The 24,354-nt window shown below is 53.2% G+C and overlaps 1 long non-coding RNA gene across 1 annotated transcript in view; it reads left to right on the forward strand.

The window, feature by feature from the left end:
• Positions 1-953: 953 nt before the first annotated feature.
• LOC140713000 (uncharacterized) overlaps positions 954-24,354 on the forward strand; it is a 37,297-nt gene continuing 13,896 nt past the window's right edge. Inside the window, exons 1-3 of the long non-coding RNA XR_012094900.1 lie at positions 954-1,316; positions 9,309-9,580; positions 21,592-21,668. This is a non-coding gene — a long non-coding RNA (uncharacterized lncRNA). The remainder of the gene's footprint in view (positions 1,317-9,308; positions 9,581-21,591; positions 21,669-24,354) is intronic.

The following is a 24,354-nucleotide window of genomic DNA, read 5'->3' on the forward strand; positions in this document are numbered from 1 at the left end:
GTCACTGATGGACATTTGGGTTGATTCCAAGTCTTTGCTATTGTGAATAGTGCTGCAATAAACATACTTGTTCATGTGTCTTTATAGCAGCATGATTTATAATCCTTTGGGTATATACCCAGTAATGGGATGGCTGGGTCATATGGTACATCTAGTTCTAGATCCTTGAGGAATCGCCATACTGTTTTCCATAATGGTATTATTATTATTATTGAGATGAAGTCTCATTCTGTTGCCCCAGCTGGAGTGCAGTGGCGTAATCTCAGCTCACTGCGACCTCTGCCTTCCAGGTTCAAGTGATTCTTCTGCCTCAGCCTCCCCATTAGCTGGGATTACAGGTGTGCACCACCACGCCTAGCTAATTTTTGTATTTTTAGTAGGGGTTTCACCATGTTGGCCAGGCTAGTCTCGAACTCCCCATCTCAGGTGATTCGCCTGCCTTGGCCTCCCAAAACACTGGGATTACAGCCGTCTCTGGCAGTCATCTGAAAGCTCAGATTTCCACCAACAGTTTGCTCAAGGCAAATTAGGCTTTCTCTACCACAAACTCTCAAATCACCCTCTGCTCCTGTCCAGTTCCAAAGCTGCCCCAACATTTCCAGGTATTCCTTATGGCAGCCCCCACTTCCAGGTACCGAATCACCGGTTAGCTACTTAGTGCTGTGTGACAACATTACCGCAAAGTGATTGGCTTAAAACAACACGCATTTATTATCTCAGTTTTCTGGGGTCGGGCACAGCTTAGCAGGGTCTTCATCTTCAGGGTCTCAGAGGCAGCCATCAGGGTGTCGGCTGCATCTTCGGTCTCATCTGCAGACCTGGCTGGGCTGGGAGGGATCCCCGCCCCCGTGTTCGTCGTCATTGGCAGAATCCGGTTCCTGGTGTTTGTGGGACTGAGGGTCTCCATCTCTTGCAGGCTGCGTCAGCCTTTGCTGCCTTTGCTGAGACCTTCGCTGAAGCCCCTTCACCGCACAGATGAGAAACCGAGGCTAATGGGGGTAAAGCAGCATGCTCCAGGCTGTGAAGACAGGAAGAGGCAGAGTCGGCCTGTGTCTAGGCCCGGCCGCTCCTGGGCAGGGGTCCTCCTGCTCTCCTACCTCACTGGATTTCCCAAGCTCAGCCTGGCGGGGTCTGGCAGAGGCTGGCAGGGCCTGGCAGGGGTTATGAGGTGTGTCCGAGTCTCCTGGCAATGGGGATCGCACCCAGGCTGGCCCAGCACCTTTGCCCCGCAAGCCGGGGAGTGGTGCCATTGCTCCAGGAAGTCCCCCGGCCTGAGACTCTCCTAAACTCTGCCCAGACCCAGTGCCCAGAGGCTAGTGGGTCCTAGGTGCCCAGGCCAGGCCTTCAGATGTGGATTTTCCATGGAAGACAGAGCCGGGCTGGCACTGCGGGCATGCACCTCACGCCTACACGGCACTCGGTTCTGGAATTGGCTCCTCGACCTGGGATGCTGTGGGCTGGAGAGTTTATCCAGGGATAATAACCATGGGCTCATGAAATCACAGGATTCCTGGGGCTGGGCGGGACCACGGAGAGGGCTCTGCAGCCTCTCCTTGTTGGACGGAGGGGGAGAGTGGCCCAGGCAGGGAAGGGCATGTCCAAGCCTCGCAGCCGCTTGTGGTGGGATCCAGGGAGCCAGACCAGGACTTTTTAACACACACAAAACGGGCAGTGCCAGGTGGCCTTCTCCAGGGAATGGTGGGTGAGGGAGTCTCAGGCTGCCACGTGCCCGCGGGCTTGGGACAAGCTGGAGGGAGGTGCTTGCCGGCAAGTGTTCATGGGGCGCTGGGAAGAATCGCGTGGTGGTTCTGTCCTACCTCGCAGGGGGTCTCTTCCTGGCCAGGACCAGGCTCTGCCCAGTGTGGGGGCCTTTTTTCTCCTGGTGTCTATGCCACACTGCCTCTGCCAACCTTACTGGAGTTTCCTTCCGTGCCAGCCTTTCTGCCGACTCGTTACAGATAGTTTGTTTCTCTACAAAGAGCACCCGTGTTCATTGTGGACGATTCAAACATTTGAGCCAGGTTCACGTGGGAGGGAAAATCTCCCCACGTCCGACGATCACACAGAGACAGAGCTCCGCTGAAATGCCCCAGCCTGGAAATCCATGGCGAGCGAACCCTGCGTGGCCCGCGCTCCTCACCGTCCCTGTGTCTGTCCATCAGCAGTTTCAACGGCCACCGCTGTCGTGAGCATGTTGTTGCTCTTCGGGTGGAGGGACCTCAGCACCCTCCCAGCTGGGTCACTCACCCTCCCCCGCGCCATGCAGGCAGAGCTGTGAGCTGAGCCCACATCCCCACGGGCCCAGCCCTCTTGCTCCCCTTCTCCCTGCCCTGTGCCCTAGAGCATGGTCATGCCTGAGTTTCTGCACCACCAGTTAGCTGGAGAAGGAGAACCTCCAGATCTGGGTTTGAGTCCAAGTCGTAGGTCCCAGTCGGCTCTGCTGGAGTTCCCATCAGGCGGCATGGAACCACAGCCCCGATGGGTAGAAGCCTAGCCGGGTACACTGACCGTGGGGGCTCATCTCTCCTGTGCGGACCCCTTCCTCAGTGAGCAGGGACGGTGGGCAGGGCTGAACCTGGCAGTCCCCCACGTTCTAGGGCACCATAGGGGTGCCCCACAGCCACGAGCACAGCAAACCCTCTTTCCTCCAGCCTGCTGGTGACGGACATTTAGGGGATGCCCACTGATTTGTTAATACAGTAACGTTCCTTGAACCTTGTGAACTTGGCTTGTTCCTTCCGAGGCTGGCTTCGCAGGTCAGGACCACAGATTCTGAATGAATGCTTTTTCTTATATTTTGATGTCTACTGACAAATAACCTCTGCAACAGCAACCCAGCCCCACTTCCACCAAGAGTAGGCAGGGACGTTCATTCCCACGTGCCCCCCGCATGAGCGTCTGCTCTCTTGCCCGCCCTTCCTTCCTTCTTTCCTTCCTTCCTAGCTTCCTTCCTTCTTTCCTTCCTTCCTAGCTTCCTTCCTTCCTTCCTTCCTTCTTTCCTTCCCTTTCCCTTTCTTTCTTTCTTTCTTTCTTTCTTTCTTTCTTTCTTTCTTTCTTTCTTTCTTCCTTCCTTCCTTCCTTCCTTCCTTCCTTCCTTCCTTCCTCTTTCTTTCTTCTCTCTTTCTTCCTTCCTTCCTTCCTTTCTTTCGCTTTCTTTGTCTCTCTCTCTTTCCTTCCTTCCTTCCTAGCTTCCTTCCTTCCTTCCTAGCTTCCTTCCTTCCTTCCTAGCTTCCTTCCTTCCTTCCTTCTTTCTATCCTTCCTTCCTTCCTTCCCTCCCTCCCTCCCTTGCTTCTTTATTTCTCCTTTCTCTCTCTCTCTCTCTCTCTCTCCCTCTCTTTCTTTCACGGAGTCTTGCTCTGTTGCCTAGACTGGAGTCCAGTGGTGTGATCTTGGCTCACAACAACTTCTGCTTCCCAGGTTCAAGCAATTCTCCTGCCTCAGCCTCCCAAGTAGCTGGGATTACAGGCACACACCACCACACCTGGCTAATTTTTGTATTTTTAGTAAAGATGGGGTTTCACCATGTTGTCCAGGCTGGTCTCAAACTCTTGACCTCAAGTGATCTACCCACCTCGGCCTCCCAAAGTGCTGGGATTATAGGCGTGTGCCTTATCTCCTCCAGGACAGAGGATGCCCCTTCATGCTGGATGCCGCATGCCTTCTGGTATGCAAATACGACTGCAGTGGGTGGCGGTCATCTGGCTCCCTGGCCTTGCACGGCATGGCAGCGGCAGAGGACACAGAGGATGGAGCCTCATTCAGGTGTGGCCCAGTGCAGCTGCCCCTGCTCAGGCAGTTCTCCTCTGAGCAGCTGCGTAAAAACCCAGCTCCCTTTGTCTGGTGGCTTCTCTGAGCCCTTTACGGAGAGTGCATGGAGACGGTGGTGTCTGCACGTATCCACCTCCACCTGGAAGTGCTTCCGTCACTTCGGGGCTTCCACCGCTGAGAACCGGTGTCTCGGCTCCACCCAGCGACGAGGGCGCTGGGAAATGTCCCTGCGGGCAGCTGCTTCCCACGGTGACTGTGCCTCGGAGGGAGTCAGAGCCTGATGGACAGCCGGCCACCTCTGCTGAGCTCCGTCCTTGGGATCCTGCCTCGTTGCCCTTCCTGGGGGGATTTTAACCATCTGTGATCTCATCAGTTTTGTGTGGATTTCGTGGTCAAACGATCAGAGTCTGGGGATGTCTACTGTCTGCCTGTGGAAGCTCCACGCTGCATCTTTCACTCCAGTGTGATTTGAGGGGCCGTGGAAAACTGCCAGTGCCAAGCCGTGCTTTCCGTCAGCTCTGTGGGTGAGTGAGCTCCCTCGCTCCCCTACCAGCTGCTCCTCCTGCATTTCACCCAGTCCCCCGGGATCAGGGAAGCAGAAGGAGGGTGCTTGGACAGAAGCATCTTTCTGGTGGAAGCAGGAGGAAATATCCTTGGAGGGGCTGGATCTGAGCATCCAGGTCACCCCCTGCCCATCACCTGTGCTGGGGCAGACATTGCTAACTGGCCGCCGAGCCCAGAAGGAGTCTTGGGTCTCTTCTTTACATAGTGCCCTTGGTGAAAATAAACGAAGACCACCCAAGCGAGAACAGGCAGAGGCTATTTATTCAGATCTGACTCTAGCACGGGAGTCAGCCACTGTCACTTGTGTTTTAGCAGAGGCCCAAAGGCAGGCAGAGAAGTAGAAAAACCTGATACCATACAGGACAAAAGGGAAGACTTCAGGTGAGCCCTGGTTGGAGGCTGTTAGCGTCGGGAAGCTGGAGGTGGTTGACTAGAAGCAGTGTCCTGTGTGATGGGCTAGGGATATGGCTTGAGTTTTCTCTGGTTGGTCCTAAGTCGGAAGGAAGGAAAACATGAGGAAACGTATCAGTTATTCATTAAGTCCAGGCCGCTTTGGGCAGATTGTTACAGGGCTTACCGTTTGGCTTCCTGGACTGTTTGCAAGAGACAGTGGTCTGACCTTCTCTGCAAGGCTGACTTACAGGTGGCAGGTGGCTTCCTGGGCTGCTGGCTGTGGGTAACGCATTGTGTCCTGGGTGGGTTCCTGCGGGTTCCTCCTAGAAGGAGCACATCTCCCTCGGTGCACGGCGCCACACTGGCTCCAGAATAATTCCAAGAGGTGAAACCTATTTACCATCCTCCTAGTAGGAGCATATCTCCCTCCGTGCACAGCGCCACACTCACTCTGGGATGATTCCAGGTCGTACTGGAACACCTGCTTCATTTCTCACCCTGAGTTGGATGCAGGAAGGAGAGAGAAAGACACGGGTACAGAGCCCTGCTTTGGATGGGCTCATCATGCCGGTGTAAAGAAAGGACCGAGATCCTGCTGCAAGGAACCACCCTCCCCAGTGTGGCTGTCCCCAAAGGAAAGGGGCTGGGTGGGGAACATCCCCTGGGAGGACCACAGGGCCTTATGATGAGAAAGCTCAGCCTCTGGAGCCACCAACTTGGGTTCAAATCCAAACTAAGCCCGGGGTCAGGTCCCCTCCAGGAGCCTTGTGCTTGTGAGTCAGGGTGGTTGGGGTGAGGTCACCATGTCGCACAGTTGGGGAAGGTTGAAGAGGGTCAATGATGCAAAGCACCAGCATGTAGCAGACACTGGAGTCGGCCCCTTACTACTGGGGGCCGTTTCTTCTAGGGGCTCCAGTGCCTTGTCTGTGACAGGGAGGGGAGGTCTGCGTGGTACAGATATGGACACCCAATGCCCCCGGGAGGAAGGGGCTCCTTCCCTCGGGGTCCTGGGGGGACAATGGAAGTTGCAGATGGCTGAGCCTGCACCGTCGCAGGGATACCATGGGGCGGATGCTCTGAAGTCAACTCCGACACGGTTACATCCCATCTTTAGAAGAGACAGGCAGTGGGGACCTGAGAATCAGCCTCCTGAGAACTGCAGAGGATTCTGGGCTCCGCTTGTGTGTGCGGAGGACGAGTCTCTGTTCCGGCACGGAGGCCTCTCTTCTGCATGAGTGTCCTGACGGACCTCAGGCCTGTGTCCACATCTTCACTGCTCTGCCTGGGACCCTGGGCACGTTATTGGCACTTCCGAGCCTTCCATGTGCACAGTCCTGGTGATCAGGTTCTCTTGTTAGAAGGAGTCTGTTGGCTCAAGCCTGTAATCCCAGCACTTTGGGAGGCCGAGACGGGCAGATCACAAGGTCAGGAGATCGAGACCATCCTGGTGAACACGGTGAAACCCCGTCTCTACTAAAAAATACAAAAAAAAAAAACTAGCCGGGTGAGGTGGCGGCGCCTGTGGTCCCAGCTACTCAGGAGGCTGAGGCAGGAGAATGGCGGGAACCCGGGAGGCAGAGCTTGCAGTGAGTGGAGATTGGTTCTGCTCTCCAGCCTGGGCTACAGAGCGAGACTCTGTCTCAAAAAAAAAAAAAAAAAAAGGAAGGAGTCTGTGAGATACGGGGTGGAGAACATTTAGCCGGGGATCTGGCCAGAGTAACTGCTCAATAAGGTTACCTAGGAATTGGCCGGGCGTGGCGTCTCACGCCTGTCATCCCAGCACTTTGGGAGGCCAAGGCGGGCGGATCACTTGAGGTCAGGAGTTCCAGACCAGCCTGGGCAACATGGGGAAACCCCGTCTCTACTAAAATTATAAAAATTAGCTGGGCATGGTGGCAGGTGCCTGTAATCCCAGCTACTCGGGAGGCAGAGGCATGAGAATCACTTAAACCCGGGAGGCGGAGGTTACAGTGAGCCGAGGTGGCACCACTGTACTTCAGCCTGGGCGACAGAGGGACTCTGTGACCAAAAAAAAAAAAAAAATGATATCCAAGAATAACAAAAAGAGAGACAAGGATGGAGTATTCTGTTATTGTGTCTCCACGTGTGCCACGCCGTCCTGTTTTGTGCTGTGTGCCTCTGCGTGTCGGGGGCTCTGCCACTCCCTCTCACCTGAGACCTCACTGGAGGAACCTTCCAGCAGAGCACATGGGCCACGTTGCTTCCTTTTATCCGAGGAAACTGCAGAAACAGTGACAGCCTCTTTGGCCTGTTCCTGGGGCGTGACCTGCTCTGTGAATTCGGTGCCTGACTCTCCCATCTTTCTTTCCTCGTCGGCATGCTCACAATCCTGGGTCTAGGTTCTCTCTGTGGACGAAGAAGGGGCACCATCATAATCTGAGCTAGAAGCAGGATCTGTCTGTGGTCAGAAATCAGGCCCCTGGGACAGCCGGGGCTAGTGGCCACCATCAGGGCTTTTATTGAGCACAGAGCCTTTTGGACGGGGGGACATCACAAAGTCATTTCTGCATATGGACGGCCTACTAGGTGCCAGGAGCAGCATGTCTGCTGATTCTCTGAAAGGATAGTGTGTTTGTTTCCTATTGTAGAGATGAGGGGACTGCGAAATCAGTGGTAAAATGATTTGCTGTGGTTTGAACCCATGCCTGACCCCAGGGCTACTGTAGCCACTCTGGTACCCCGACCACTTCTTCCTGCCTCTGCCTGCCTCTCAGGCCCTCCAGCCATGGTGCAGGAGGTGCTGGGTAAGTATTTGTCGCCTGATGGAGTCAGAGGACAAGTCATGGCTAACTCCGCCCAAGTCCTGATGGGAAAACGGGCTACGGGCTCGGGATGTCGGGGAAGCTGCCGGGGAAGACAGGACTTGCATTTTCTTGGCGGCTGAGGGAGGTGCCCCTTGCCTGGCCCTTCCCTGGGCTACCCCTGGAGGTCTTGACCCGTGAGGTTGAGAGGTCAGAGGAGGAATGGACCCTACCCCAAGCACTGTGCCGGATCAGAGAAGAACAGGCCTCCAGCTAAAGCCTGCGTGGCCAGCAAGCCCTGATCTGCCTCTGAAGAATTTTCAACATGAGCATTAAGAAATAGTCCATATGGTTCAGAAAAGTCTGCTCACACCCTTTCCAGCATCTGCTGCTGATTAAGGATCAGTGAGTTCACCCCCGGGCCCTGAGCACTGCTGGTTTGCGTGTTCTCTCCATGGACAGCTGGGATTAAAGCGAGCTCCAGGGTTTTCTGCAATCCTTTAAGACAAGGAGTCCAGTTCGGCTTTTGAGCAGATTGCTCCGTGCAGCCGAAGAAGTCCCAGGAGTCTGGAGTCAGAGCGGAGCCCACGCCTCCTGGGTGGGGAGCTTGCAGGGAACGCGGGGCCAGTGAGGACGGCATTCCATTCACTAGTCCATTCATTCCCTTAGCCTGGTTCTTGCTCTGGGCTGGGTGCCCTGCACAGTGCTGAGGATACAGTGGGGAAAAAACCAAAACAGAACAAACCCAACCCAATCTGCTCTGGCCCCAACAAGCGAACAGCCTGGAGGTGTTAGCCAAGTGACCTGAGAACCAAGAGTAACATGGGCAGTGTCGAGAGGGCAGGCACTCAGTTCTGTGGGGGCCAGAGTTGCCTTGGAGATCAGAGAGGGCTTCCTGGAGGAAGCAGCATCTGAGTCAAGGCTTTGCGGGCTGAGTAGGAGTTAGTGAGGTGGAGAGCTGGCGCCATAGCCTCCAAGACAGAGGAGACAGGCTATGCTCTGTGGCAGGAGGGAGTGGGGGCAACACCTGGGCTCTGCACAGGCCAGGGAGTTGGTGACCCAGGACAGTGGGGAGGAGGTGGGGCCGGGGGCACGGCCACATGGTGGAAGCACCGAGAAGATTTCGACAATGACCACCACCTCTCCCCTAGAAGGAGAACTGGGAGCCAGGCTGCGGTAATGTCCTGGAGCCATTTGTGGAGTTAACCCTTTATTCCCATTGAGACACCGGTGTTTGGGGGATGGGAGTGGGGAAGTGACTGTGTACTGACCCCAACCCGTAAGGTTTCAATATCTGAAACCCTGGCCCGGCGGTCCTGGCGGCCTAGCTGCATTGAAACCCTAGGGAGCAATGGCAGGATTCGAAGTGTGAGTAGAGAGTGTGGGGTGGGATGTGGGTGGGGCAGGGACGTCACCAGATGCCACTCGGTTAAGCTTCCCTGACTGCAGGGTGAGGACAGAGCAATGCACCACCAGGTCAGAGGCTCCCACCGTCCTGTGGATGAGAGAAGGTGCTGGGTGCTGGGATCAGGGTGATGGGGGGAAGACGGACCCCGGGAGCGGCGTCCTGGCAGTGCCCAGGGAGGGGCTGCCCCTGCCTTTGCCTGGTGAAGTCCCCTTTGAAGCCTCTTTCCAGGCACCCCGTTTGTTGAGCCTTGCCCTGGATTTTCAGTTCTTATCAAAGTCTAGTTAGTAGCTGCCTTCAGATAGGCTGGGCGGGGCTTGGCCGCTGCACCTGCAGTGTCTGCCATGGTCTCATCTGTGGTTCATTCTGGGAAACCATCAGCTGGAGCCACCTGCACTTTCCTTCTCTTTTTCAGATGCGACTAACACTGCCCTTGTTAGGATAGCCTTTGTCAGGACAGCCTGCAGGGACCTTAGTCTCAGGGGGCTTCCCTGCAAAGCAGACCCTGAGACAAGGGTCTGGGCACAAGTGACTGTTCTGGAGGGGAGTCTAGGATCTGCTGCAAGGCACTGGGGGAAGCAGGATGGGAAGCAGGGGGCCCGCAAAGCAACTCAGCCCGCTGGGTTGAGAACAGAGGCCCATGATGTGCCGAGTGGTCCCGCTGGGGTGGTGGATGGCGCTGGGATGGTGGATGGTGCTGGGGTGGCGGATGGCGGATGGCGCTGGGGTGGCGGGTGGCGCTGGGGTGGTGGATGGTGCTGGGATGGTGGATGGCGCTGGGGTGGTGGATGGTGCTGGGATGGTGGATGGCGCTGGGGTGGTGGATGGCGCTGGGGTGGTGGGTGGCGCTGGGGTGGTGGATGGTGCTGGGATGGTGGATGGTGCTGGGGTGGTGGATGGCGGATGGCGCTGGGGTGGCGGGTGGCGGATGGCGCTGGGGTGGCGGGTGGCGGATGGCGCTGGGGTGGCGGGTGGTGGATGGCGCTGGGGTGGCGGATGGCGCTGGGGTACTCAATTACTGTTCCCATCCCCAACTGTTCTGGGGGGTCCTTCAGGGGCTCTGGCACTCCAGCATTTCAGTCCCCCTCATTTACAGACTCAGCAGCCCCCCATGGCCAGGGAAACCCTTCCAGGAAGGAAAAGGGAAGTGGAGATGCTATCCGAGGACTGCCTGCAGGTAACCTCCGGGTGGATGGGGTTGGGTGAGGCTTTGGGCCGGGCACTGATGCTGGCTGCTGGAGTCCACCCCGGCTTCATCCAAATCCCCTGAAGCTCCTGCCAGGTCCATTCTGATTTGTCCCTGATTCTTCAGGGTGGTGGCTAATAGCATTCCCCCCCAAACTCTTCAATCAGGAGAGCTCGTGAATCCTGCCGCAGCCCCTGTGGCCCTCAGGCTTCCAGCCTCGCAGCTGAGATCACCACCTTCCCCGCCATCGCGCACTGGTGCCTCTTCCTGGACCAGCACTTCCGGCCCGAGGTTGTTGCCCTGGAGTGATGAATACCTCTCCTTGAGGGCTGGCTTTGGCCTGGCCAGGCCCGGCTGCTGGGCTTGTCCATTACTGTTACCCTGCAGGCACCAAGCAGGGCCTGGAATCCAGGTCCCTGTCCCCTGACGTAGCAGTGACCACAGCTCCTCCTGGAATCCAGGTCCCTGTCCCCTGACGTAGCAGTGACCATAGCTCCTCCTGGAATCCAGGTCCCTGTCCCCTGACGTAGCAGTGACCACAGCTCCTCCTGGAATCCAGGTCCCTGTCCCCTGACGTAGCAGTGACCACAGCTCCTCCTGGAATCCAGGTCCCTGATCCCTGACGTAGCAGTGACCACAGCTCCTCCTGGAATCCAGGTCCCTGTCCCCTGACGTAGCAGTGACCACAGCTCCTCCTGGAATCCAGGTCCCTGTCCCCTGACGTAGCAGTGACCACAGTTCCTCCTGGAATCCAGGTCCCTGTCCCCTGACGTAGCAGTGACCACAGCTCCGGAGGGTTTGCTTTCTTTGCTTCCTGTGTGGCCAGGCAGCAGTCACAGTGTTAGGTCAGTGGGGTCCTCACTATGGTCCCTGGAGGAAGTGCCCCGCACCGGGCACCAGGACCTCTCACCCTACAGAGAAGCGTCCCTCCTGCCTCCATCCTTTGGTTCCTGGCCCTTGTCTTCTGGTTACTGGGGACACAGCACAGTGTAATCCGTGGGTTCAAACACACATCATATCCTGATGGGTGATATTTTAAAATATATACATTTTACCTTTTTTCTTGTCTGTTTTATTTATTAATTTACTTTATTTACTTAAGGGTGATGTTTCAAAACATTTCCTTCCTTCCTTCTTTCTTTCCCCTTCTTTCCTTCCTTCCTTCCTTTCTTCCTTCCTTCTTTCTCTTTCTCTTTCTTTCTCTCCTTCTCTCCTTCTTTCTCTTTCTTTCTCTCCTTCCTTCCTTCCTTCCCTCCTTCCCTCCCTCCCTCCCCTCCCTCCCTCCCTCCCTCCCTCCCTCCCTTCCTTCCTTCCTTCCTTCCTTCCTTCCTTCCTTCCTTCCTTCCTTCCTTTCTTGACAGAGTCTCACTCTGTCACCCAGGCTGGAGTGCAATGGCGTGATCTCAGCACACAGCAACCTCTGCCTCCCGGATTCAAGTGATTCTTCTGCCTCAGCCTCCCTAGTAGCTGGGATTACAGCACCCACCACCATACCCAGCTAATTTTTGTATTTTTTGTAGAGACAGGGTTTCATGTTGGCCAGGCTGGTCTCGAACTTCTGACCTCAAGTGATCTGCTCACCTTGGCCTCCCAAAGTGCTGGAATTATAGGTGTGAGGCTCTATTTTATTTTTATTGAGGTGAAATACACATAACTTACACTCCCCCACTTTAAAGTGTGCAATCAGTATATTCACCAGGTGCAACCGCCACCTCTCTCTCATTTTAAAACTTTTTTGCACTCCAAAGGAGCGTTCTTTACCCATTAAACAGCCCCTCCCCAGCCCCTGGCAACCACAAGTCTCCTTTCTGTCTGTATGATTTGCTTTTTCCTATTCTAGTTCATACAAATAGGATCCTACGGTATGAGTCTTTGGGATCCGACGTCCTCCTGAGCCCCATGTCCTTCAGGTCCCCGTTGCAGCGTGCCTCTGAGCTTTGCTCCTTCCTGTCGAATCACACTCCACTGTGTGGATGGGCCGGTTTTGTTTCTCCATCGTCGTTGCTGGATGTTTGCATGGCTCCCACCCTTGGACCACGGCATTCTGTATATTGGCGCAGAGGCCGTCCCCACCCGGAGCCTTTACTAACGACTTTAAGGAGGCTTTCCCGCTCTGCAGGCTGGCAGGTTCTGAGTGCCACAGTGCTCCTGGGTCACGATCCTTTTGCCACCTCCCTCACAGTAGCAGGTGCCTTGTCAGAGGCAACCTCATGCAAGATGCCATGTTGGCAAATGAGATGCTCTATGAGTCCTTGGAAGGCATAGGTGGCAAGGCCACATGGAGAGGGCAGGTGAGCCATGCCTGGGATGTGGGTTCATCCACTGAGGAAATGGCCTCCAGGTGGCAGGGTCAGCTGGGTTCTGATGTGTCACTGGGGAAGTGGCCTCCAGGGTGGCAGGGCCAGCTGGATTCTGACAAGTCACCGGTCATGAAGGTGTTGGTTGGTCTCCTTGAGAACTGAAGCCTCCTCTGGACAGCTCGAGTGGCTCTCTGCTCTGCTGGCACGTGGCACTGGCAGACACGGGCAGCCTGAGCGAGAGGACCTCCCGGACGTGAGCCGTCCACGCTGCTGGGGCTGTGCACTCACTGTTGCAGCTCTGCGGGGCAGAGAAGGCAGGCTGACTCACTGCTGACTCACGGCCCCAGCATCTGTCCTCCCAGCTACACTCATACCCCTGAACCAGGAGGTCCCAGACAAAGTTTCACACACTTCCCAGTCCACCTGCACACCACTCCCCCAAGCCACCTTGTCTCCATCTTTCCAGTCTTTTCCTTCTAGACCCCCACCATCCTTCCAGGCCACTGACCACTGCCCGGGACTCACAGCGTATCCAGATCTCCGTCCACGTCTCCCTCCATGCAACGTGGATGTCAGGCGTCTTGCTGGCAGCTCCACCTTTCAGGGCCACTCCGAGAGAGGGGGGTTGAAGTTTGGTCGCTGCTCTGGCCTGGGACATGCACGAAATCACGGGTGGCCAGAGTATGTGGGGGGCAGGGGAAATGCCATGTGAAGAAAACATGAAATGTGTGTGGGAAATAAAGGCAGAGGGCCTGCCTGAGTGTGAGCGTACCATCGCCTCAACTACCCTGTGATTTTGTCATTTATTGAATAGCGTAAACCCACAACTATTTTTCTACTGTTTGGTAATGCTTTTCAAATTTTGCAATAAATCCATTCAGCAGCAACAAGCAGAAAAAAAAGTCATGCTTAATAACAACGTTAAATTTTTATTTCTCTTTCTTGAGGAAGTTGATGATGAACTCGTATATAAACTTAGTGTTGGTATTAACCATCCAGTATAGGGGCTGCAGTGACACACATGAGAACCGGGGGAGTGAGTTGGTCCTTCAGACTGTTGCTTTAAGAGGACTGGCTGAGGACAAGGTTGGCTGAGGGGCCCTAACACAGGACTCTGTGGAGCCTGCTGCCTTATTCAGATGAAATGTCTGCTCCTCTAAATGAATTTTGCTTGCCTTTTATTCCACATTTTCTTGTGCATGGATTCTCAGAACTTTACAAACCATTCATTGATGCCTGTTTAGCTTGGCTCATCAGATGTGTCAAGCAGGAAATCAATTAAATTAGGTCAATAATGCTTTGATTTTTTTTTTTTTCCTATCCAGCTGCAGGAATCTAGGTGAAGCATCTGCAAGTGTGTTTTATCACATTTGAAACCTCTGATGTACAGTCAATACTGCCGCAAATTCAGCAAGAAAATGTCAACATTGGCATTTTATTTGTTTTGATGATGGTGACACGGAGATGAATTCTGGAGGACCGTTGGCACCATGGCAAAAATGCAGTGTTCTGACTCAGTTAAGAAGCCCATTAAGGGGAACCGGTTGTGGTGTACAAAACTCCTCACTGCGTTTAAACGAGCTTGATATTCAACCAGTACAAAGAGAGGGTGTAGTTGTCAAAGCGTGCATGTATTTTTATATATACACGGACTAACTCAACTGTAGTTCGGTTTGTGTCAGAGTGATGCGTACAGGAAAAACCTTTCCACGTGGAGGCATGAACTTTTCGTTTGAGCCACTGAAGAATTACCTTGTAATTCAACACGACGGTATTGAACATGTTTGGAAATGAGTCTCCAGGCCGGGCACAGTGGCTCACACCTGTAATCCCAGCATGATGTGTAATCCCAGCAAGGTGGGACGATTGCTTGAGGACAGGGCTTTGAGACCAGCCTGGCCAACATGGTGAAACCCCGTCTCTACTAAAAACACAAAAAGTATCCGGGCGTGGTGGCGTTGCAGTGAGTCGAGGTCACGCCACTGCACTCCAGTCTGGGTGACGGAGCGAGACTGTCTCAAAAAAAGAAAAGAAAAGAAAAGAAAATGAGTCTCTAAATTTGGTTGCATTTTATTTAAAACCATTTGGAGGTTTTACATTAAGCGATTTGACAGACAGTGTCAAAACACTTGAACTTTTGCATCTTTTTCTGCAAAGGCGAGTTCAACAATAAGGCTTATCCCTATGAAAGCAAGGAGGAAGCAGAACAAATTTAACTGCAGGCCCAGGGGGTGTGCAGCGTTCAGTTTCAAAATTGAATAACTGTGCTCTCGAAAATCTTTACCTGTAGGAAGAATGCTTTGTTGCTGCTTTTGTGTTAAGTGGATACATTTATATTCTGAAACTAAGCGGAACAAAATTGAAAAGATCATTCAAAAGAATCCTATGCAGAGACGGCCTATTTGAATTTCGTTTCACAAATACATTTGTTGAAGAAGGGCATACTACATACAGCACCTGTGAGAATATTTGGGAGGAAATATTTACACATTTAAGCAAAACAAAATCAAAAACAAAAATGAAACAAACCCAAAGCCCCTAAACAGATCAACCTAGGGTCGCCAGTATTCCCGACTCAGCAGAAATCGTCATCAGGTTTGAGCTCAGCATCTGGTGAGAAGGTATTTTTCTCAAATAAATACGCTATTTTATCTCCAGAGAACTGGCTCTGGAGGGCATCAAAAAATTCAAATTAGTTAACATAAATTGAATGATTTGTCAGGCATTTCATGAAAAAAAAAAATGCCATATTGAAAAAAAACACCAGCGACAAGTATTGGAGACCAGTGTCTGAGACACTGATGGGAATGCCTGGTTATGTGCCAAAAATAATTAGTATAAAGATGTCACTTCATGTTGCTTTAGTATACACAGATATATTTTCATATTTGTAGAAAGCATTATTTATTTATTTATTTATTTGTTTATTTATGAGATGGAGTTTCGCTCTTGTTTCCCAGGCTGGAGTGCAGTGGCATGATCTCGGCTCACTGCAAGCTCTGCCTTCCAGGTTCAAGTGATTCTCCTGCCTCAGCCTCCCGCGTAGCTGGGATTACGGGTGCCCACCACCATGCCCGGCTAATTTTTGTATTTTTAGTGCAGATGGGGTTTCACTATGTTGACCAGGATGGTCTCAAACTCCTGACCTCAGGTGATCCATCCGCCTCCGCCTCCCAAAGTGCTGGGATTACAGGCGTGAGTCGCTGTGCCTGGCCGCACTGTATGTTTGAAAGTAGTTTAGAAACTACCGTTGACCCTTGAACAACACGGGTTTGAACTGCACAGGTCCATTTACATGTGGATTTTCTTCTGCCTCTACCATTCCTGACACAGCAAGACCAACCCCACTTTCTCCTTCTCAGTCCACTCAACATGAAGGCGACGAGGATGAAGACCTTTATGAGGATCCACTTCCATGTAATGAATAGTAAATACATTTTCTCTTCCTTATGGTTTTTCTTTTTCTTTTTCTTTTTTTTTTAATTGAGATGGAGTTTCACTCTTGTCTCCCAGGCTGGACTGCAATGGCGTGAACTCAGCTCAATGCAACTTCCGCCTCCTGGGTTCAAGTGATTCTCCTGGCTCAGCCTCCCGAGTAGCTGGGATTACAGGTGCACGCCATCACGCCCAGCTAATTTTTTGTATTTTTAGTAGAGACGGGGTTTCTCCGTGTTGGTCAGGCTGGTTTCGAACTCCCGAACTCAGGTGATCTGCCTGCCTCGGCCTCCCAAAGTGTTGGGATTACAGGCCGGAGCCACCGTCCCCAGCCATGATTTTCATAATCACATTCTTTTTTCTAGCTTACTTTATTGTAAGAATACAGTATAGATACATATACAAAATATGTGTTAATTGACTGTTATCAGTAAGACTCTGGTCAACAGTAGGCTATTAGCAGTTAAGGTTTTGGGAAACCCCGTCTCTAGTAAAAATACAAAAATTATCTGGGCGTGGTGGCGGGCACCTGTAATCCTAGCTACTCAGGAGGCTGAGGCAGGAGAATCGCTTGAACCTGGGTGGTGGAGGTTGCAGTGAGCCAATGATTGCACCACTGTACTCCAGCCTGAGTGACAGAGCGAGACTCCGTTTGAAAACAAACAAACAAACAAACAAACAAACAAACAAACTTTCTGTGGATTTTCAGTTGCAACAGGGGTGGGTGCCCCGAACCTCTCGTGGTTCAAGGGCCGGCTATCTTTTTATGCCACGATTTTTGTACACCCAGCGAGTCACTAAAATATGCATTTCCAGCCTTTATAAATTTAATGATTGCTGGTGCCCTGCCAGGAGAAATCCTAGGCGTCCCGGCTTTGGGGATGAACCACGTGGTCACCCAGCCGGGGGTGAGGAGAGGGACGGTGCCTCCTCCCCTCTTGTCTTTGGGTCCTTGCCCCTCCCCTTGACCTTTTCCTCCTCTCTCCTCGTGCCCATCCTTAGATTGTCAACCCCATGGGAAGAGGCCTCGCAGCCAGGACCTGCCAGCCCAGAGCCCGCTCACCGTGAGTGGTTGAATCAATCAACGCATGCAGTGACAAACCTGTGCTCGCGAACGCTCAGCCCCGGGAAACCTGTGCGCGCCAATGCTCAGCCCCGGGAAACCTGTGCGCGCCAATGCTCTGCCTCGGGAAACCTGTGCGCGCCAATACTCAGCCTCGGGAAACCTGTGCTCGCGAACGCTCAGCCCCGGGAAACCTGTGCGCGCCAATGCTCTGCCTCGGGAAACCTGTGCGCGCCAATACTCAGCCCCGGGAAACCTGTGCGCGCCAATACTCAGCCCCGGGAAACCTGTGCGCGCCAATACTCAGCCCCGGGAAACCTGTGCGCGCCAATGCTCAGCCCCGGGAAACCTGTGCGCGCCAACGCTCAGCCTCTGGGACCTGGCTGTACTCCTGGGACCTTGCTGCTCTCCTGGCCCTCCTGGTCTGCCCATCCTCCTCTGTTCCGACTCAGCTCAAACACGCCTTCTGGGGATCCCCCTGGCCCACCCAGGCCAGGCGGCCAGGCAGGGCATGGGCTCCAGAACTCTTAGCGTGGTTTTCAATCACAGTCGTGCTAAGTGTATCAGGGCTGTGTGCAGGGCTCGAAGCGCGTCGGGGGTGTCCCTAGCGAAGGGTTCTTCTCCCACCCGCCCCCTCACCCCTGCTGAGTCTCCCTCCCTACCCCTGTGGGGCAACTTGGGTGGGCCCGTGGGTCCTGGGGGCACTTCGGAGGTGTCAGGGCAGGCTCGTGGGGGTATCTAGGAGCCTAGTCCAATCTAAATCACAACTCCGCCTCTGCGGCTTCAGCCTTCAGCCCTCTTCTTCCTGCCAAAGTGAGGGGGCTGCTGGGAGGTTTTGGTCCTGCAGACTCCAGAGTAGCTGGGAGGAGGGGAGACTACGTCTGCCCCAGGCCCCCGGCTCTGCTCCTGTACTCTGGCCTCTGGTTTCTCCCGGAGTAGGAGAGGAGGGCAGGTGAGAGGAAGGGTGGGGCTGGGGGCTTCTCTCCCACTGCTGGCAACCTCCTTAGGATGGCTCTGTGCGTGGGGTGGGGTGGGGGTGTCTGTGACTTCTTCCCCAGCCTGCCCCCAACCCCCCACCCTCCACCCTCAAGCTGGGGGTCCCGATACTCCTGTCACACCCATTCCTGTCACACCCTTTCTCTAGCTTCTCTTTGCAGGGCTGCCCTTTTGAGTGGGGTCCTTGAAGACCCTGGGGGTGGGGGACAAGCCATGTGGCTGGGAACTGCCACGGGCTTCTGGGCGCAGAGCTCCTCCCTGTACGTACAGCTGGCAGCCCCCCCCCACCCCAGCTTCTCCCTTTCTGCCTCCCCCTGCCTCCCCCTGCCTCAACGGCAGCTCTGCCCCCTTTCCTCCTGCCAGGAGCAGGCTCAGGCCCTTTCTCTGCACCCAGATGCCGTGGGGCCGGCGGAGGGGTGAGCTTAGGTCGTGGGGGACAGGGGACCTGGTGGCTTCAGCTGGCCATGTGTCCCACTCTGAGTCCTGTTCGCTCACTGGAGGATGGGGGTGGGTGACAGCCAGGCCCAGCCCCTGGTGGAGTCTGAGTGCCAGCTGTGGCCAACAGGGCTTGGTAAAGGGGCCTTGGGGTGAGAAGTGGGTGCAGCAGGAGGCCACCAGGCCACGTCCTCGCCCTCCTGCCCTCTGCCTTTGTTCTCTCTCTCATGTGGGGGTGTCCATGGACGAGCCCCCTTCCAGGACAGGCCAGGAGGACGGTGAGCAGTGAGGCCACGTGGCTGGGGAGCCAACTTGGTGCCTCCCTGTCCCTCAGGCCAGGAGCTCTCCTGCTGCTGCTGCCTGCAGCTGGGCCTGAGCCAGGGAGGCCATCCTGGGGCCTAGGGGCAGGCTTGGGGTGGGGACGTGGCATCCGCAGCCCTGGCCGGCCTTGTCTGTGGGAGGCCTGACTGGGGCTGACTCATCGGGAGCTGGGAGCTGAGCGGAGCAGGCCCAGCTGTCTGGGGAGTCCGGGCTTATCCCTGTGTTATGACGAAATCACAGTGCGGAAGCCCGGGAGGGGGCCGCACTCACAGCGGAAAAGCTGTCGTGGGCCGCAGGCCGGGCATGGAGGGGAGAGGCCCTGGCCGCCCACATGTCCGACCCACGCTGCCTGCCTTAGGGTGGCCCACCACCCTCGCTTGCCCGGGACTGAGGGGCTTCCCAGGACTCAAGCCTTTCAGCTCTGGCGGTGGTAGTTTTTTGAGCAAAACTGGACAGTTGTCACCCTAGTGGGGGCTGCATGGCTGGAGAAGTCACCTTTCCTCCTGATACAATGGCCTGGCATGGGGAAACTGAGGCTCACAGAAATTAAGACACAGGCCCAGGGTCCTGAAGCTCCTGGGACCAGTGCCTGGAGTTTTCAGAGTATGACCTGGCGCTGTTTCTGCTGAGAGACGAGGTGGCCTGGGGTGGCAATGGTGGCACAAGGCAGTGAGCTCTACCCTCTCCACAATTAGTGGTGCTCCTTCCTGTTCAGCTGGAGGCGGCTTCCGGAACGCTCTGCTCCGGCACCCAGCCTGCATTCCAGAACTGGTGGGCTCTGTGGCAACTGGGCCAGACCAGGATGTTTAGAGCCCCTCATCCTTCAGGTCTACTGGCACCCCACTCGTCTACACTGAGCAGCCAACGCCCGGCCTCACATCCTGGTCCTTTTCACACCCAGACACGTCTGTCGGCCCCTTTCCCCTATGCCTTCAGACAGGCACTGATCTGACTTACCAGCTCATGCCAAGGAGCCGGCTTTCTTCAACTGCCTTCCCTGCCTCGGTTTCCCATCACTGCAAGTGGGGAGAGGCACCTTTCACACTAGACTCTGTGAAGTTGCCATTTTTCAGACCCCACCAGCCAGTGCCCTGGGCGCCTCCCACGCCTGCCCACAACTGCCGGGAGCCTCAGCCCGGGCCTCATCCCGGCTGACCAGCTGCGCTAGGAAGGGTAGCCGGGCCCCCTGGCTGTATCCCCTGCTGAACCATGGGCTGGGTCTCTCCCGCTCCTCCTATCGGGGGCAGAGGTTAATGAGCACAGGCTCTGGAGTCAGTCTCGGGTTCAAATCCTGGCTCTGCTGTCCCCTCATCAGTACAGCAGGAATACCACTGACTCCCTACTGGGAAAATCCAGCAGCAGCCGCCTCACTGGCCGCCAGCACTGGAATGCCGGTGGCGCACCAGGCACAGCTGGTTCCTCACTCACTCGGCCTCTGGATAGCTGCAGGGAGACGAGGTCATTATCTTCATCTTCTCCATTTACAAATGAGGAAACTGAGGACCAGGGAAGGCGGGTGAAGGCCAAGTTCCCCTAGCCAGTGAGAAGGACCTTGTCTCTGGGTTTGTGAAAGGGGATAGTTGTAACTGCCACTGAGGACTGAAGAAATGATGCTGCCCTCCCTCCAGGCATGCCCCCCACCCCCCAGGAAGCAATCCGACCTGCCCCTCGCTGCAGAGATTGCAACTGATTTGTTTTTTTGTGATGACGGTAGGTTTTTGTTTTTTTGAGACACAGTCTTGCTCTGTCACCCAGGCTGGAGTGCAGTGGTACAATCTTGGCTCACTGCAACCTCCTCCTCCCGGGTTCAAGCGATTCTCCTGCCTCAGCCTCTCGAGTAGCTGGGATTACAGGCGCCCACCACCACGCCCAGCTAATTTTTGAATTTTTAGTAGAGATGGGTTTCGCCATGTTGGCCAGGCAGGTCTTGAACGCTTGACCTCAGGTAATCTGCCTGCCTTGACGTCCCAAAGTGCTGGGATGACAGGCGTGAGCCATCACGCCCAGCCAGTTTTGTTTTGTTGTGGTCTTCATTCTTAAACGATTTCGTTTTTTTCCAATTTGCGATGCACATAAATGCAATCATGCATTTTTAAAAATTCTGTCCTGGGTCACGGTCCTTGTGCCACCTCTCTCACTGTAGCTGGTCCCTCGGCCAGAGGCAACCTCATGCAAGATGCTCTGTTGGCAAATGAGATGCTCTTTGAGCCTTCGGAGGGCTCAGGTGGCCTGGCCATGTGGATAGGGTGGGTGCGTGTCCCCTGTGTGACCAGGTCATGTGGATAGGGTGGGTGCGCATCCCCTGTGTGGCCGGGCCATGTGGATAGGGTGGGTGCAGGTCCCCTGTGTGGCTGGGCCGTGTGGATAGGGTGGGTGCGGGTCCCCTGTGTGGCCTGGCCGTGTGGATAGGGTGGGTGTGGGTCCCCTGTGTGGCCTGGCCGTGTGGATAGGGTGGGTGCAGGTCCCCTGTGTGGCTGGGCCATGTGGATAGGGTGGGTGCAGGTCCCCTGTGTCCAAGTCCCCTGTGTGGCCAGGCCGTGTGGATAGGGTGGGTGTGGGTCCCCTGTGTGGCCGGGTCATGTGGATAGGGTGGGTCCAAGTCCCCTGTGTGGCCGGGCCGTGTGGATAGGGTGGGTGCAGGTCCCCTGTGTGGCTGGGCCATGTGGATAGGGTGGGTGCACGTCCCCTGTGTGGCCGGGTCATGTGGATAGGGTGGGTCCAAGTCCCCTGTGTCCAAGTCCCCTGTGTGACCAGGCCACGTGGATAGGGTGGGTGCGGGTCCCCTGTGTGGCCTGGCTGTGTGGATAGGGTGGGTGTGGGCCCCTGTGTGGCCTGGCCGTGTGGATAGGGTGGGTGCGGGTCCCCTGTGTTGTTGCAGGGACTGTCATTGGTTCTTGTGCATTGTTATGTAATGTTTCATTCTCTGACTATTCTGCAATTCACCTGCATTGCTTCCGTCCAGGGATCTTGTGAATAAAATGGCGCAGATGTGCTTGCACCGATTTCCTGCTGAGAGTCCATGAGCGTCCCGAGGAATTGGTGAGTTGTAAGATTTCCACACATTCAAAGGTGGGAGACAATTCCAAACTGCCTTCCAGAGTGGGTTTTTACAAATGGACACCCACATCTGCAACTGATGAGCATTCCTGTTGCTCTGAAACCTCACCGATAATTGGCATCTCCAGTTTTTGACAATCTGATGGGTAATCAATACTATATTGTGGTTTTAACTTAAATTTTCTTCGTATTGATGTACTGGAGTTCCTTGGCCTATGTTTTCTGGCTACTGCAGGTTCATTATCTGAAAGTCAATTTTTTTGGCCTGTTTCTGTATTGCAATGTTTGCCTTTTAAAAATACTGATTTAAAAATACTGAATACTCCTATAAATATAAAAAATCAGATTCTTTATGTATCCTGGATTTGCACCCTTGACTTGGTTCTGGGCTTCCAGCTTTTTTGCACTCCCTGGCTTGTCTTTTCTCTTTCTTTAGCATGTCTTTTGCTGAACAGGGACATTTATCTTCTTTCTGTTTATGGTTCGTGACCTTGGTCCCTCGTTCGGAAAATCCTTCTGTGCTCTGAGGAATGGTTTCCCAAGTCGGTTTCTTAAAGCTGTAGAATTGCGTTTGCCATGTTTAGGTCTTTGTTTCACTGGAATTGGTTTTTGTGTGCAATGTAAGGTCAAGTGTCAATTTCATTTCCCCCCCATGTGAGTAGGTATTCAGTTGTCCCCGAATCGTTGATTGAATTAATTTATCTCTTCCCCACTGATCTCAAATGGCATCTCTGTGAAACACATCTTTTTTTTTTTTAAATACTTTAAGTTCTAGGGTACATGTGGACAATGTGCAGGTTTGTTACATATGTATACATGTGCCATGTTGGTTTGCTACACCCATTAGCCCATCATTTGCATCAGGTATTTCTCCTAATGCTATCCCTCCCCACTCCCCACACCCCATGACAGGCCCCGGTGTGTGATGTTCCGCGCCCTGTGTCCAAGTGTTCTCGTTGTTCAATTCCCACCTATGAGTGAGAACATGTGGTGTTTGGTTTTCTGTCCTTGCGATAGTTTGCTCAGAATGATGGTTTCCAGCTTCATCCATGTCCCTGCGAAGGACATGAATTCATCCTTTTTTATGACTGCATAGTATTCCATGGTGTGTATGTGCCACATTTTCTTAATCCAGTCTATCATTGATGGACATTTGGGTTGGTTCCAAGTCTTTGCTATTGTGAATAGTGCCGCAATAAACATATGTGTGCATGTGTCTTTATAGCAGCATGATTTATAATCCTTTGGGTATATACCCAGTAATGGGATTTCTGGGTCTAATGGTATTTCTAGTTCTAGATCCTTGAGGAATCGCCACACTGACTTCCACAATGGTTGAACTAGCTTACACTCCCACCAACAGTGTAAAAGTGTTCCTGTTTCTCCACATCCTTTCCAGCACCTGTTGTTTCTTGACTTTTTAAATGATTGCCATTCTAACTGGTGTGAGATGGTATCTCATTGTGGTTTTGATTTGCATTTCTGATGACCAGTGATGGTGAACATTTTTTTCATGTGTCTTTTGGCTGCATAAATGTCTTGTTTTGAAAAGTGTCTGTTCATATCCTTTGCCCACTTTTTGATGGGCTTGTTTGATTTTTTTCTTGTAAATTTGTTTAAGTTCTTTGTAGATTCTGGATATTAACCCTTTGTCAGATGGGTAGATTGCAAAAATTTTCTCCCATTCTGTAGGTTGCCTGTTCACTCTGATGGTAGTTTCTTTTGCTGTGCAGAAGCTCTTTAGTTTAATTAGATCCCATTTGTCTATTTTGGCTTTTGTTGCCATTGCTTTTGGTGTTTTAGTCATGAAGTCTTTGCCTATGCCTATGTCCTGAATGGTGTTACCTAGGTTTTCTTCTCAGATTTTTATGGTTTTAGGTCTAATGTTTAAGTCTTTAATCCATCTTGAATTAATTTTTGTATAAGGTGTAACGAGGTGATCCAGTTTCAGCTTTCTACATATGGCTAGCCAGTTTTCCCAGCACCATTTATTAAATAGGGAATCCTTTCCCTGTTTCCTGTTTTTGTCAGGTTTGTCAAAGGTCAGATGGTTGTAGATGTGTGGTATTATTTCTGAGGCCTCTGTTCTGTTCCATTGGTCTATTGCTGTTTTGATTACTGTAGCCTTGTAATATAGTTTGAAGTCAGGTAGTGTGATGCCTCCAGCTTTGTTCTTTTTGCTTAGGATTGTCTTGGCAATGCAGGCTCTTTTTTGGTTCCATATGAACTCTAAAGTAGTTTTTTCCAATTCTGTGGAGAAAGTGTTTGTTAACTTGATGGGGATGGCATTGAATCTATAAATTACCTTGGGCAGTATGGCCATTTTCATGATATTGATTCTTCCTATGCATGAGCATGGAATGTTCTTCCATTTGTTTGTGTCTTCTTTTTGAGGAGTGGTTTGTAGTTCTCCTTGAAGAGGTCCTTCACGTCACACAGGTATTTTATTCTCTTTGAAGCAATTGTGAATGAGAGTTCACTCATGATTTTGGCTCTCTGTTTGTCTGTTATTGGTGTATAGGAAGGTTTGTGATTTTTGCACATTGATTTTGTATCCTGAGACTTTGCTGAAGTTGCTTATCAGCTTAAGGAGATTTTGGACTGGGATGATGGGGTTTTCTAAATATACAATCATGTCATCTGCAAACAGAGACAATTTGACTTCCTC

This window comes from Chlorocebus sabaeus, chromosome 12 (assembly GCF_047675955.1).
Source record: "Chlorocebus sabaeus isolate Y175 chromosome 12, mChlSab1.0.hap1, whole genome shotgun sequence".
Taxonomy (NCBI): domain Eukaryota; kingdom Metazoa; phylum Chordata; class Mammalia; order Primates; family Cercopithecidae; genus Chlorocebus; species Chlorocebus sabaeus.